The following is a 13,593-nucleotide window of genomic DNA, read 5'->3' as shown; positions in this document are numbered from 1 at the left end:
AAACACCTTGGATACCAGACTAGTAGAAATGGGATAACTGATGCCAGGGATGATGATATTGTTCATGTTCTACAGTGGGAAAGCTAAACACCTTATGGAACCTCTGTGCTGTAGTACTTAGGAAATAAATCGAAATACCATTATTTTCTATCAGTAAATATTGCTCACCTGCTCTGAAATAACTCATTTACGTAGAAAAGACATCATCAAAAGATTTTAAACAATAGCAGGACTTGAAGGGGACCCTCCTATGTCAATTCCTTAGACCAGTGAAAAGGCAATTAAAGGTACGATTGCGTTGCCCAGATATACGAGTACCAGTAAAAAAAAGATGTAGACATTCCGTTTGATTTTAGATAAATAGGTTGTTCTCTCTGCAAATCTGCATTTACCTATGAAGAAAGTATCAAAGAAAATACAGGTTGCGGTTGTCTCATTCTGCGTCTACTCTGACCCCAAAAGGAACAAAAAAAGATTAGAAAGGGAGAAAGAAAAGACTGTCAGCAAAGGAGAAGAAAAGAGGGGGAGGAAAAGGCTCATTGAGGTTTGGCGTAAAAAAACAGATGTACGAGAGAGAATGGGCATGTGTCTCAATGACACCACAGAGATGAGGAGCCTAGGTGATTTAAAGCCAGAAAAATAAAGGACGAAAGTAAGATAAGTATAGGGAAACTTCCCTTTGATTAATGATAAAAAAGGTGGATGTGGAGTTAAGAGTGAGCCAAGGAAGAAAAACGAACCTTGAGAAAAAAAAACAGAGAAAAGTTCAGGAGGGGGGTGTAACTGGGGGGGAAAAAAACTAATTCACCAGGTTGGTTCCATCAACCTCGTGAATGTCATTAGTGGTAAAAAAAAAAAAAAAAAGTGGAAACCATTGTACTGGAAAGGGGTCGTCCGAACCGATTTCTTTACGTCGGGCTTTCATTAATAATTCATAAAGCCATTCTAGCACGTGGAGATGCAAATGCAAGAAAAGACAAAGGAGTAGAATAAACAACACTAAGAAACAAAGAGGCAGCGGAACTCAGAATAAAGCGAAAAAAATTCAGTGCAGTCAACTCCTCTCAGAATGATAGAACACAGCGGGATCAATTTGGACCACTTGATCACATTTCTCACGTGAGAAGCAGTGTGATTGAGTGTATTTCTCAATGATATGTAAATAAATCGTGAACTTTCAGACTTGCCACATTGGTTAAAGACAAACTTCTTCTACCTGGACACATCCATAGTGAAAGGATGGTCTAAAGTTTCCAAGCGTGTGTGCACAGCCTCCCAGCCAAGCATAAATGGATAAACATTGCCGGTGGAAGGTAGAAAGACGCCCCTAAGTCTGCTACTAGCCTCCTAAGTACACAAAATGTGTGTTGCCTTAAATTGCAAACAACGAACAATATATACACACACACACTCACACACACACTCTAAGAGAATACAAACAGAACTCTCGAGGGGATAATACAGTGAGCAGTCCCGAATATCGCAAACATTAAAAATGTCTGCCAGCTTCTCAACAATTGTGGTGTGACTATATAGTAAAAAAAATACACATGAAATGTCACAGTGCTTACTGAATCATGGAATTAGTAGAATTATTTAATCAAAATTAGAAATACCTACATTAATATAACATTTGTGAACAGACAACCAGGGCAACTAAAGAGTGATATTGGAAAAGGCATTTGCAGAGCTTGGGAAACTAATAGAAACTGGAAAATGTCACCACCTACCACCTTCCAGTGTACACGAAGGAACATCGGCACAAGCAATGTGGAAGATAGCTGGATATTTTACTAGAATTGTGTAGAAATATTTCAGGTTTGCAGTTCTTTTAAATGTACATCACATATGTTACAAAATCGTATCAATCCTTAGAATTGAGACTTTTCTCCACAATGCTGTCTGTGAAACATTATTTGTTCTTGTATCCCATGTTAGGAGTTAATCTGATCTGACCTATTTCATTCTTGTTTCAGTTTTTAAGGTGGGCAGGTCTGAGACCGAGGAAAGGATGAAATCAGAAACCAGATTGGTCCTCAATGTCCCATAAAGCATTGGCTCTTCTGCTAGGCTCTCAGTGACCTTGCATATAGGGTCCATATAACCGCTTACTGGGCAGCTCACCCAGTAGTGGAAGGGTTGTACCAGCAGTGGCAGTCTCTCTTTCACTAATTGGTCTGGTGCTCGATGGAGATATACCTCGATCCCAAGGCTTTGCAGACCTCGTAAGCTCCCAGTACTTGGCATTTTTCCATCATGACATCAGCCTTCTAAACTTCCATCTCCAACATGTACGTCTGTGAGAAAGAAAACATATACGTTTGTGAATGATCACTTATCTACAGGGCATTACTCCAAGGTACTAGATGTTCCTAGCAAGGGTCCCATGCAGCACCCCCTTAGAAATGAGGGAATGCTTCTGAGAATGCCCTAGTACTACACGTGCACTGATGTGGTCTTTATTACAGAAGAGCCTGCACAAGCACCTGCCACCCGGTCTAAAGTGCCAAATTGACCTGGATAAACAAAGGGGGCACCCGTGCCTGCTGTGCCCAGATCACTTTTAATAATCCGACCTCTAGATGTCACTGTCCTATGGCACCCCTCAAGATCAAAACTAACATTAAAGGCTCTGCAGGAATTCAGTTCTTGCTCTTTTTATTAAGAGTAGCAAGCTTGTTAACCAGGCCACAGCTAGTGAGATATCAGTGATAGTCGAGCACTGGCACGTTTCTCAACTACAATAAACCATAATATTCCATACTTCTTTAGGTCTACATTAGCTTGTGTACGTTTTAGGTGTGCACTGATTGGTCTACAAGTGATCATCTACTGCGTAGCATCCATGGCAACTACTGCAAAAGAGACACGTTTAAAGGAGACCTAAGTGAGTTAATGAGCTCTGAGTATGCTTTGACAGAACAAAATAAACTTGTGCATCTCCAGCGTCATTGTTTGGGCCCTAGGCAAGACTAATTTGAATTACCTGCCATTTTCAGCTAAACCATGCCCCCAAGATGACAAGCAGTACTGAATTATAAGTGAAAATTTCCGGAATGGTTACTCCAGAAAGGTGAAAATATAAGTTGCCCCGTGTGTGCCAGTCAGATAATACTATAAAAACTTGAACATAGATGGAACAGTTTAAGAGATCTAAAGGGACACCGTCCGGGCCCAGTGCTTTCCTGCAGATGCCCTGACTAATGGCTAACTCCACCTCCTTCACAGAAATTAAGTTATTACATTGAATAACCTGGTGGGTGTCAATAATTGGCAACCAATCCCTTTCTTCATCTTCAATCACTTTTCCTAAGAGGTTGAAAGTACGGGAAAAATGTGCAACCCCTTCAGTCTCAGAAATCATACAATCAATTTTAGTTTCTGGTCTTTCTGTAAACAATAGTTTATTGAGAACTTCCCAGAACTTCCTCGCATCCCTAAGGTGACTGACTACCTCCAGGTCGAACCAAGCTTTGTTTCTTAGATCTTCCTTTCTGGCCTCAAGTATGGCCTTACAATTCTTGCGAGCTGCTCTAACTCGCTCCTTATTTCTCTGGATTTGGTGAAGGACAGCCTTTAGTTGTCTATGGGATTTTGCACAATCACTATCGAACCACCGAAGTGTCTTAGCATATATAGGAGGTTGTTTAGCAATTCGCTCGGTAGATGTTACTTTGCACAGTAGCTCAAAATTCCTAACTAGGGTAGTGTCAGATGACAAACAGCTGTCAATCAAACAGGAGTTTTCCGTGACAATTTTTGCTTCAAAAGCTTGTGGATCAGTCTGCTCCCATTTTTATCCAAGGCCCCGAGTTGATCTATACTTGATGGGGATTGAATGAGTTACCCGAACTGCAGCACCAGATTTAATATTTAGGCTAGTTACTAATTAGGTATGGTCGCTGGTACAGTTCGGAATACCTCTAAAGTCCATGCCCAGATGGCTGTAGATGTTAGAAACCAGCATAAAATTGAACATGCTTGGTTTATTGCCCCCCCCAAAAAGGTAGGTAGTGGGGTAGAATTATTTGTTGACATATTCAAACAAAAAGATCAAATCATTGGTTATGATAATATTATTTAAAGCTTCACCGTATTGTGAATGTTTAAAATGTGTCATTGCCTGACCACTCTCATTTTCTGGAAAACAAACCCTGATATTGCTGAATTCACAAAGTGCACGATTAAAGTCACCAGCCCACAAAATACACAGGGGGGTATATTTTCCCACTGCAGTTGCCTTATGCAACTTGTCAGCACACTAGAATTCCATTGATCAAATATGTTTTGGTAAAAAATTACTGTCAGAAGGTCCACCGAACCCAACCCGTTTTTTAATAACAGTTGAAACCAAGGCAAGGTATTCAAAAGCTCAGCATTCACGTTACAACATCTACGCAAAAGCAAGCAAGCCAAGCCTCTCCTTCACCTGCCTGAGGGAGTAGGTAGAGCTGGGGTACAGAAGGAACGGAACCCATTTATATGAAAATCAGTCAATGAGCAGGACTCTTGGAAACAAATCAACTCATGGCCTACAGTGAAATTCTGCCAGCCCAGTTTTGAACGGATGGGCATTAATGGGAGGGTCCCTGACTAAGGGGATAGAAGCAGCTCCCTTCTCAGGTCCTAGGGTCTCAGATCTATCACGTCACAAGAAGAGATGACCATACGATGAGACCACCTGATGCATGGCTCAGCGAAAGTCAATCATTCTTCTCCAGATTGCTTAAGGCAGAAAAACGAATGTTTGAATAAAATTGGGGAGACAGAGAATATGCTACCGGAAAGGTGTGTGTCCTGGGACTAACCATCAAACCTATTTTTCGGCCCATCCATGACACGTAAAAGTATCCTAATTGTAGTGCTCTTACGCAACAATGTGAGTCTGCCAAACATTTTAGGGAGCATAATAACTTCCTTACCAACTCAGGTGATCTAAAATTAACAACTACACAATCCCTGTCCCGTAGGGCACATCCATGGCCAATGCCCGACACTCGCCTAACTATAAGGCTCTCTAATGAAAAATCCATGGACCTCCCCACTTTAGAGCCAAACCAGTGTAACTTTACCTTTCAATCCTCTTCCCACTTAGTTTCCCCTTCCGCCATCATAGGAGCTTGATCCATAACGATAACATAAGGAGTTGACTCAGCGGAAAGATGTAAATGAGACTGATGAGCCAATTTAGTCAGGGACCTTACAGAAGGGGCTGTTGCCTCAGCGGAACTAGGCGGGCTTGCCTGGGGACATGCCTGGTATAAGTTTAAAGTTTCAGAATATGTCAGGGACCGCTTCTCAGTCGTCTTTTTAGGCTATATATATCTGTTTGAAGAGTTAGGATGAATACTCCCTGGAGATGGCAACTGGTGGTTCAATGGAGCACAAGGAGTATTCACAATGCTCTGTGTCGAGTCCTGGCCATTTGAATCTGCAATTTTCCTCTGGCTTTGTTCTAGCTTAGTAAACAGCTTTTTTCAAATCATGAATTAATGTCTCTATCTTATTAAAGAGGTTATCACAGCAAGATTTTACCAGTGCGTCTGTGTGCTCAAAACGTTCTACTTGAATGCCATGACTTGCATGCGGATCTGTTGGAACAGTTGGGGCACACAGGATTGAAGGCTGACACCAGGTTTTCTGTTTTTTATAGGTAGCTGTCTGTTTTGCCTAGTTCGTTTGAGTGACGGGGAGTCAGATTATGGTCAAGAAACCGCCATTGTGGCAGTAGACAAGTAACTTGTGAGAATAAACCCATCCCCAGGGCCGCCCATCACCTTTCATGTCACTCCATTACCTGCGGTAGACCGGTCTTGCTTGCCTGCAAGATCTGGAACAGAACTAATAATCACTGGGGCCCTTTTGGTGTTCGGCTGGTCCGCAGGCAATTCTTTCAAGTCCTCGATGGGTGTCAATGGGGCGACTGGATCTTCGAGGAAGTCGTACGCAAGTAGCATCTCCTCATGGCATTAATTCTTTCTTCGACCCAGCCAATTTCAGTATCCAAGGCACCCATTACCGTTGTCAAGTAACTAGTGATGGGAGGTGTAGCTGTGCAGTCAGATGCCGCTGATTACGTCATGTTAAGTGTCCTTGAGCCTTTTAACTTCCTTTTGCCCATGTCCTTGGTGAATAAGAGTATTTCAAAACTTGGTCGGACAATTTGGGGAACAGTCCCAAATTTATCTCCTTAAACCTCACACCTATACTTCCAAAGTACACGTAAACGGCCATGTAAGAGAGGGGTGGCCCAGCCCAGACGCGGATGGGTTCAGACGGGTCTGGCCTTGGCTCGGGCACAGCCCGGGCATGTCCCATGCTGCGAGGACACGTAACACACTTTATAGTGCTCAGACCTCCTCAAGTGCAGAGGATAGGTCGAGCTGCCTCTTGGGGCCCAGTTCTTACTGGTCGATGTAGTTCTTAGTCCCAGTGAACACAATCAGCAACAAGCGCTGCAGGACACATAACACTCTTTCTAGCCCTTGGACATCCTCAGGTGCAGGGGTTTGAATGAGCTGCCACCTGGGGCCCAAGGCTTACTGGTCGATGTAGTCCATAGTCCCAATGAACACAATCAGCATCCCGCGCTACAAGGACGCATAACACACTTTTTAGCTCTCTGACCTCCTCAGGTGCAGGGGATTGAATCAGCAGCCTTCTGGGGCCCAATGCTTACTGAACGATGTAGTCCTTAGTCCCAAAGCACACAATCAGCAACCTGTGCTGCATGGACACATAACATGCTTTATGGTGCTCAGACCTCCTCAGGTGAAGGGAATTGAATGAGCTGCCTTCTGGGGCCCAATACTTACTGGTCGATATTGTCCTTAGTCCCAGTTCACATAATCAGCAACTGTATCAATGTGATGTTCTCTGAAGTGCTGATATATGGTTGGACTTAAATCAATGCAAAATCTAGTTAAAAAGAAGACACAGAACTAATTTTGTCCCTGACAACATTCCATATCTTATCTGCCCAGGAAGCTAACGGAGCACCTCTAAATTAACTGTACTCCAAAATTTTTGAGTTCGCTTATTTCTCTATTTTCTTTTACTGGAGAACTGAAGACTAACACTTGTACGCTAGTTGTAGTTGTTCATGCTTAAAGGTCTCAACAGCTATTTCAGTGAGGACCCCACTAAAGTAAGCCTTAAGTGAATCTCAAATGATTTCCTTCAAAGTAGAATAAAGATGAATTGCTAAAAAGTCAGCCACCCTTCTTCATCCATCTTCCACCACTGCTTAATCTAACATCAGTTCCCTATCTAGAATCCACTTTCTTGATTTTGAGATCTCTTGGTTTAATTTTGGTGTTTTCTCATCATCAAATAAAAAAAATAGCCATACCCATAAACCTGTCCTAGTGGAAATGTAGACTCCCTTAAATCACTGGCAACGGCCCTCTGAGCAACAGACAGACCTTAAGTCTGCATCACACATTAGACATTTTATAAAACTGTTGTGTCAACAATCTTATAATCTGATTCATATATTCACTGAAAAAAACAAATGTTGCAGGGACGTTATAGTTAGGAAATAGAATAAAAAAAACTTTGAAATTCACTTTAAAAAAAACAAAGGTTCCAGGAACGTTATGGTTAGGTTCTGAATTTACTCGCACAAAAAGAGAAATTCAGCAGTTATAGTTAGAAGTATTTAAAGTAACTATAACTTGCGGCCTAAGGTAACTATAACTCGCGCTTCCTCACCATGCACTGCTAATTGTCCCACAAATTACAGCACTCATGGCATCTTTGATAGCATCATTGATAATACCAATGTAATATTTGCAGCAACATTTTTGACGAAAAAAAATTTCATGGCAGGGGTGCAAGTTATAGTTATCTTAGGGCATGAGTTATAGTTACGTAAGACAACTCTAACTATAACAGGTGAATTTCTATGGCTTTGTATTTTTAAAATGTGAGCCTAACTATAACGTCCCTGTAACCTTTGTTTTTTTAAGTGAAAATATATATGTATATATATATGTGTGTGTGTTCGATGGCATGTGTAGCTGCAGATACACATGCTATGCATAACTCTTCCGACAAATTGTTTTTCTCCGAAGAAGTCTTTTTGGAGTCATGGTATCGAGTGACTTCTCCTCTCGGTTACAGTGTGCATGGGTATCAACTCCATTGTTGGATTGTTTTCTTTCTGCTGTCGGGTTTGGACTTGTTTTCTCTCGCTCTGAGATTTTGAATCAGAAAACTTTAGAAAACCTATTTAATCATTGGTATTGTTTTGATCGCGTTTTCCACCTAGCATCGAACCAATAGTACCGTCGTACCAATAGTCCGTCGGAATCGTGCGCCCGACTCCCCCTGTTTGGGCCTACCGCGTGGAAGCCTGATGGACTGGACTCCATTTCGATTCTGCCCTCGGTGCCACACGAAGTTCCCATATACAGACCAACCTCTGGTTTGTAATTTGTGCCTTTCTCCGGACCACCGAGAAAAAGATTGCAAAGCCTGTCCATCGTTTAGATCCAAGAAGACCTTGAGAGATTGCAGAGCCCGAAGATTAAAATGGTGTCAAAGTACAGAACATCTCGACATCATGGAATAAGAGCAGGCGCAGACAGCAGTCTCCATCCAAAATACTGACTCCGAGCAGGAATCGGAAAAAGATAGGCCTATCACGGCTGGCCAGCACGGGAGTACATCTGCCCCTACACCCATACATAAAAAACTACCGAAGGCCTTAGGTACACCACTGCCAGAAGGCCATGGTTCAGCCCGAAAAAAGACTGTCGTCAACCGACCTTCCGGTTCGGCGCCGATAAAGGCCACTCCTCCATCCACTTCGGAGTTGAGCAAGTCGATTGAAAGTTCCACCTCGGACTCCAGTAAGCGTCCCCACTCCTCGGAGTCGAAGATTCGCCGTCCTGCTTCGGAGCTGAAACAGCCGACTTCATTTTCGGGACCGAAAAAGATTCAAACTTCGGAACCAAAGAAATTCTCATACACAGAGGAACAAGGACTTTCGAGTAAACTTAAACAAATCTTGAAGCTGATGCAAGAATCTTACAGACCTTCTGATGAGGACACTGAGATTCGGCCAATATTGGAGGTTATGGATGAAAGACAACCTAGAATCCATATACATAAAGAGACTGGCAGAATTCTGACTGCACCTCCTTTAAAGACTAAAAGAAAGCTGGCTTTTCAGGAGGAATTAGACTCTGCTCAACCACCAGCAAAAGTTCAAAAACAAAAGAAGAAACCAGCACTTCTCCTCCTCATTCTCCACAGCTTTCTTTTTCACCTCCATACAATAGTCCACCACCATTGCCTTCTCCAACACACTCACAATTCTCCCATCGAGATACAGTGGACCCTTGGGATCTGTATGACCCTGATCCTATTCCAGACAATGATCCTGACCTATACCTCTCCAAGCCTTCTCTATCAGAGGACCCTACTGCCTACACTCAGGTAGTCTCTAGGGCAGCTGCTTACCATGGGGTGCTTATGCACACTGAGCTCCTAGAGGAGGACTTTTTGTTCAACACTCTGTCTTCCACTCACTCTAATTACCAGTGTCTCCCCATGTTGCCTGGAATGGTCAAACATGCCGACCACATTTTTTGTGAGCCTGTCAAAGCTAGAGTAATTACTCCTAGAATTGACATAAAATACAAACCTGCTCCTACAGACCTAGACTACATCACACATCAGCCTCCTCCAGACTCAGTGGTGGTGAGTGCGGCTAGGAAAAGAGCTAACAGCCAATCATCAGGAGATCCTCCTCCACCTGATAAGGAGAGTAGAAAGTTTAATGCTGCTGGCAAGAGAGTAGCCACGCAAGCTGTGGGGGGAAGACTACAGCAGTTTCACTCTCATTAGCAAAATATCACCACAGACAATTGGGTGTTATCAATTATCCGCAATGGCTATTGTCTAGAATTAATCTCCACCCCTCTAAACATTCCACCACGTTACCACAAATTGTCCCCAGAACAAAACGTTCTATTACAACAGGAGGTACAATCCTACTACTAAAACAAGCAATAGAATTGGTCCCACATTCTCAACAGGGAACAGGAGTATACTCACTATACTTCCTCATTCCCAAAAAATCACCTAGATTTCTTGCCCTAAAAGTGTTTCAACCCCTTCTCAAACAGAAAAATGTTCTCATAAAAACAGACAACATGACCACGATGTATTACCTCAAAAAACAGGGTGGGACACATTCATCTCAACTGTCCCTGCTAGCCCAAACAATATGGAAATGGGCAATTCACAATCACATTCATCTGTTTGTAGAATACATTCCAGTAATAGACAATCAGCTAGCGGATCTCCTAAGCAGTAATCACCAACAAACTCACGAATGGGAGATCCACTCCCAAGTACTTCAAGAGTACTTTCAAAAGTGGGGAACACCAGAAATAGACGTATTTGCAACAAACTAAAACGCAAAATGCCAAAACTTTGCACCCAGACACCCACATCCATTATCAAAGGGCAATGCTCTATGGATCAATTGGTCAGGGATATTTGCTTACGCTTTTCCCCCTCTCCCACTCCTTCCCTTTCTGGTCAGCAAACTACGTCAGACATCTCTGACCGTGATACTCATAGCCCCAACATGGGCACGTCAACATTTGTACACAACACTCCTAGATCTGTCTGTAGTACCTAAATCAAAACTCCCAAACAGACCAGACTTGTTAACACAAAACAAAGATCAAATCAGGCACCCAAAACCCAATGCTCTCAATTTAGCGATTTGGCTCCTGAAGTCATAGAATTTGGTTACCTAAAACTTCCATCAGAATGTATGGAAGTGATTAAGCAGGTTTGTAAACCTACTACTAGCCAATGTTATGCTAACAAATGGAAAAGATTGGTCTACTACTGTCAATCTAAAAACACTGACCCACTTACAGCATCTATACAAGATATTCTATGCTACTTACTTCATTTGCAAAAATCAAATTTAGCTTTCTCATCCATCAAAATCTACCTTACTGCAGTATCTGCGTATTTACAAAATATTCAACACACTTCTCTATCCAGAATTCCAGGGATTAAAGCCTTCATTGAAGGATTAAAACGTATTATTCCACCTATAACACCACCTGTTCCTTCCTGGAAATGAAATATCGTACTTACCAGGCTCATGGGCCCAACTTTTGAACCCATGCATTCTTGTCAAATTCAATTTTTAACATGGAAAGTTGCCTTCCTTGTAGCTATTACTTCTTTACGAAGAGTTAGTGAAATACAGGTTTTTCACTCTTGAGGAATCTTTCTTCCAAGTACACAAACATAAAGTTGTACTTGGCACAAATCCAACATTTCTACCAAAAGTAGTATCTCCTTTTCACATCAACCAAACAGTGGAATTGTCAGTCTTCTTTCCACAGCCAGACTCTGTGGCAGAAAGAGCTCTTCATACTCTAGATCTCAAAAGAGCTCTTATGTACTACATAGACAGAACTAAAGATTTTAGAAAAACAAAACAACTTTGCGTTGCCTTTCAAACAATCACATAAAGGTTATCCTATATCTAAACAAGAGAAAAAGAAAGTAATGGCACACATGTGGTAGTTAACTCTAAGTAAATCAGACATTAAAGTTCACTTAACACTTCTAAGCAGACAATCCATCTAATTGAGGCACCAGATATTTATCCTTAAATGGATTTATTAATCCTATTTTTTCAAACTTCAATCCACAAAATTATATGAAATATATACAAACATAAATCTCACTCTATTACAAGACCTATACGTTATCGGCAGCACAATAGAAAAAATATATTTCTATATCAACTCCATTAATCAGATTCACAATACATAGTTGATCCAATTGACATAGCTGTCTAAACAGAAAATTCCCAACATGCTTGTCCGTCGTCAACACGTGTTGGATTACATATATCTAAACAAGGCATAGCAAGATGGATTGTTAGATGCATACAAACATGCTACATCAAAGCAAAGAGACAACTTTTAGTCACTCCTAGAGCACATTCTACAACAAAGAAAGTTGCGTCAATGTCATTTTTAGGAAACATACCAATAGTTGATATATGTAAAGCGGCCACATGGTCAACTCCTCATACATTTACAAAACACTATTGTGTTGATGTTTTCTCACAGCGACAGGCTACTGTAGGCCAAGCTGTCTTAAGAACACTATTTCAAACAACTTCATCTCCTACAGTTAGCCACTGCTATTTTTGGGGAGGACTAACTGCTTTGTAGTCTAGGCATTGCATGAGTATCGGCAGTTACACATGCCGTTGTACGGAAAATGTCACATGCACCGTCCCTCCTACCTGGAAGCCTGTAGTCGTTCAAGTTTAATATTTGTACATATTTAGATACATTTGCATTTGCATGGACATCTCTTTATATTCTTATACTCTATCACTCCTTCCTTCACCCTTTGCGGGAAACCAATCTAACAATGGAGTCGATGCCCATGCGCACTGTAACTGAGAGGAGGAGTCACTCGATCCTGTGACTCCAAAAAGACTTCTTCAAAGAAAAAGAACTTGTAACACTCCGAGCCCAATACCAGATGTCGGAAGAGATATACATAGCATGTGAATCTGCAGCACTACATGCCACGAACAGATGTACACTGGGTAAGTGACATTTTCCAAATATATGTATATATATATTTGTTTTTTTTAAAGTGTATTGTAATTTGGGCCCGCACCTAATAAATGGTTCGCCCTGGGGAGGTGGTAGTCCCTGGGGCTGTGGAGGAGGCCATCGGGTCTCTCCCACACACAAAAAGCATTTTTAGCACGGGGGCCATGCGTCCCCCTGCACATATTTTATGTATTGCCCCAAGGAGGTGGTGGTCCCTGGGGCTGGTGGGGGTGGGTTTGTGAGAAACCCCTTCCTGCCCCCCCCTCCCCCAACATTCAAAATTATAAATGCCCCTGGGTCCTGGACCACCCAGGGTCTTTAAAATAAACAAGTGCAGGAGCCTGCAAAATGTGCAGCAAAAATATATTTTTTAAAACCTATTATGCTCCTGGCGGGGTCCCTTTGGGACCCCACCACCAGACCTAAGGGGTCAGGGTGTCCCTACTCTGGCCCCTTTTATTTTTGTAGGTTAACCATAGCAGTGTGCAAGCGCTGCTTTTCTGACGTGTTGGTATGTATCGGGGCTTTTAACCACGCCCACGGCAATCCCATCACTGTCATTCGTTCATGGGTTTGCCCTTCAAAAATCCTTTTGTTGGTAAATGCTTTACGTTTGTCCATCCTTGGGGCGGTTTAGTTATGGCCTTGTAACGTTGCTAATTGCACTTTTGCCGATAACTTTGACTGCGAGCAAACTTCTTTTTCCTTTTGTGTGCTGCTTCACACTGATGCCTTGGTGCTTTGAATCTGCTCGCTTATGTGAAACTGTATTACTTTTCATTTTCAGTTTATGTGGAAAGAAAAGCCCAGTTTGGAGTTTACAATGCTAATAGCTCTAACTCGAGCTTGCGAGACCCATCGCATTTCAAATGCTTGTTTCCTTTTTTTCTGGGACTCAGCTGAAGCAGAGTCCCAAGGTGGCTGCCAATACTTCCTGGTTTGAAGTGTTGACAGCCAATCAGAGCTCTGC

At 42.1% G+C, this 13,593-nt stretch overlaps 1 protein-coding gene across 3 annotated transcripts in view; it reads left to right on the top strand.

Annotated features, from left to right (window-relative positions):
* SLC35B3 (solute carrier family 35 member B3) overlaps window positions 1–13,593 on the top strand; it is a 292,399-nt gene that overhangs the window by 140,788 nt on the left and 138,018 nt on the right. The window lies entirely within an intron of this gene.

Source organism: Pleurodeles waltl, chromosome 2_1 (assembly GCF_031143425.1).
Source record: "Pleurodeles waltl isolate 20211129_DDA chromosome 2_1, aPleWal1.hap1.20221129, whole genome shotgun sequence".
NCBI lineage: Eukaryota > Metazoa > Chordata > Amphibia > Caudata > Salamandridae > Pleurodeles > Pleurodeles waltl.
This window is presented reverse-complemented; position numbering and strand designations above follow the sequence as displayed.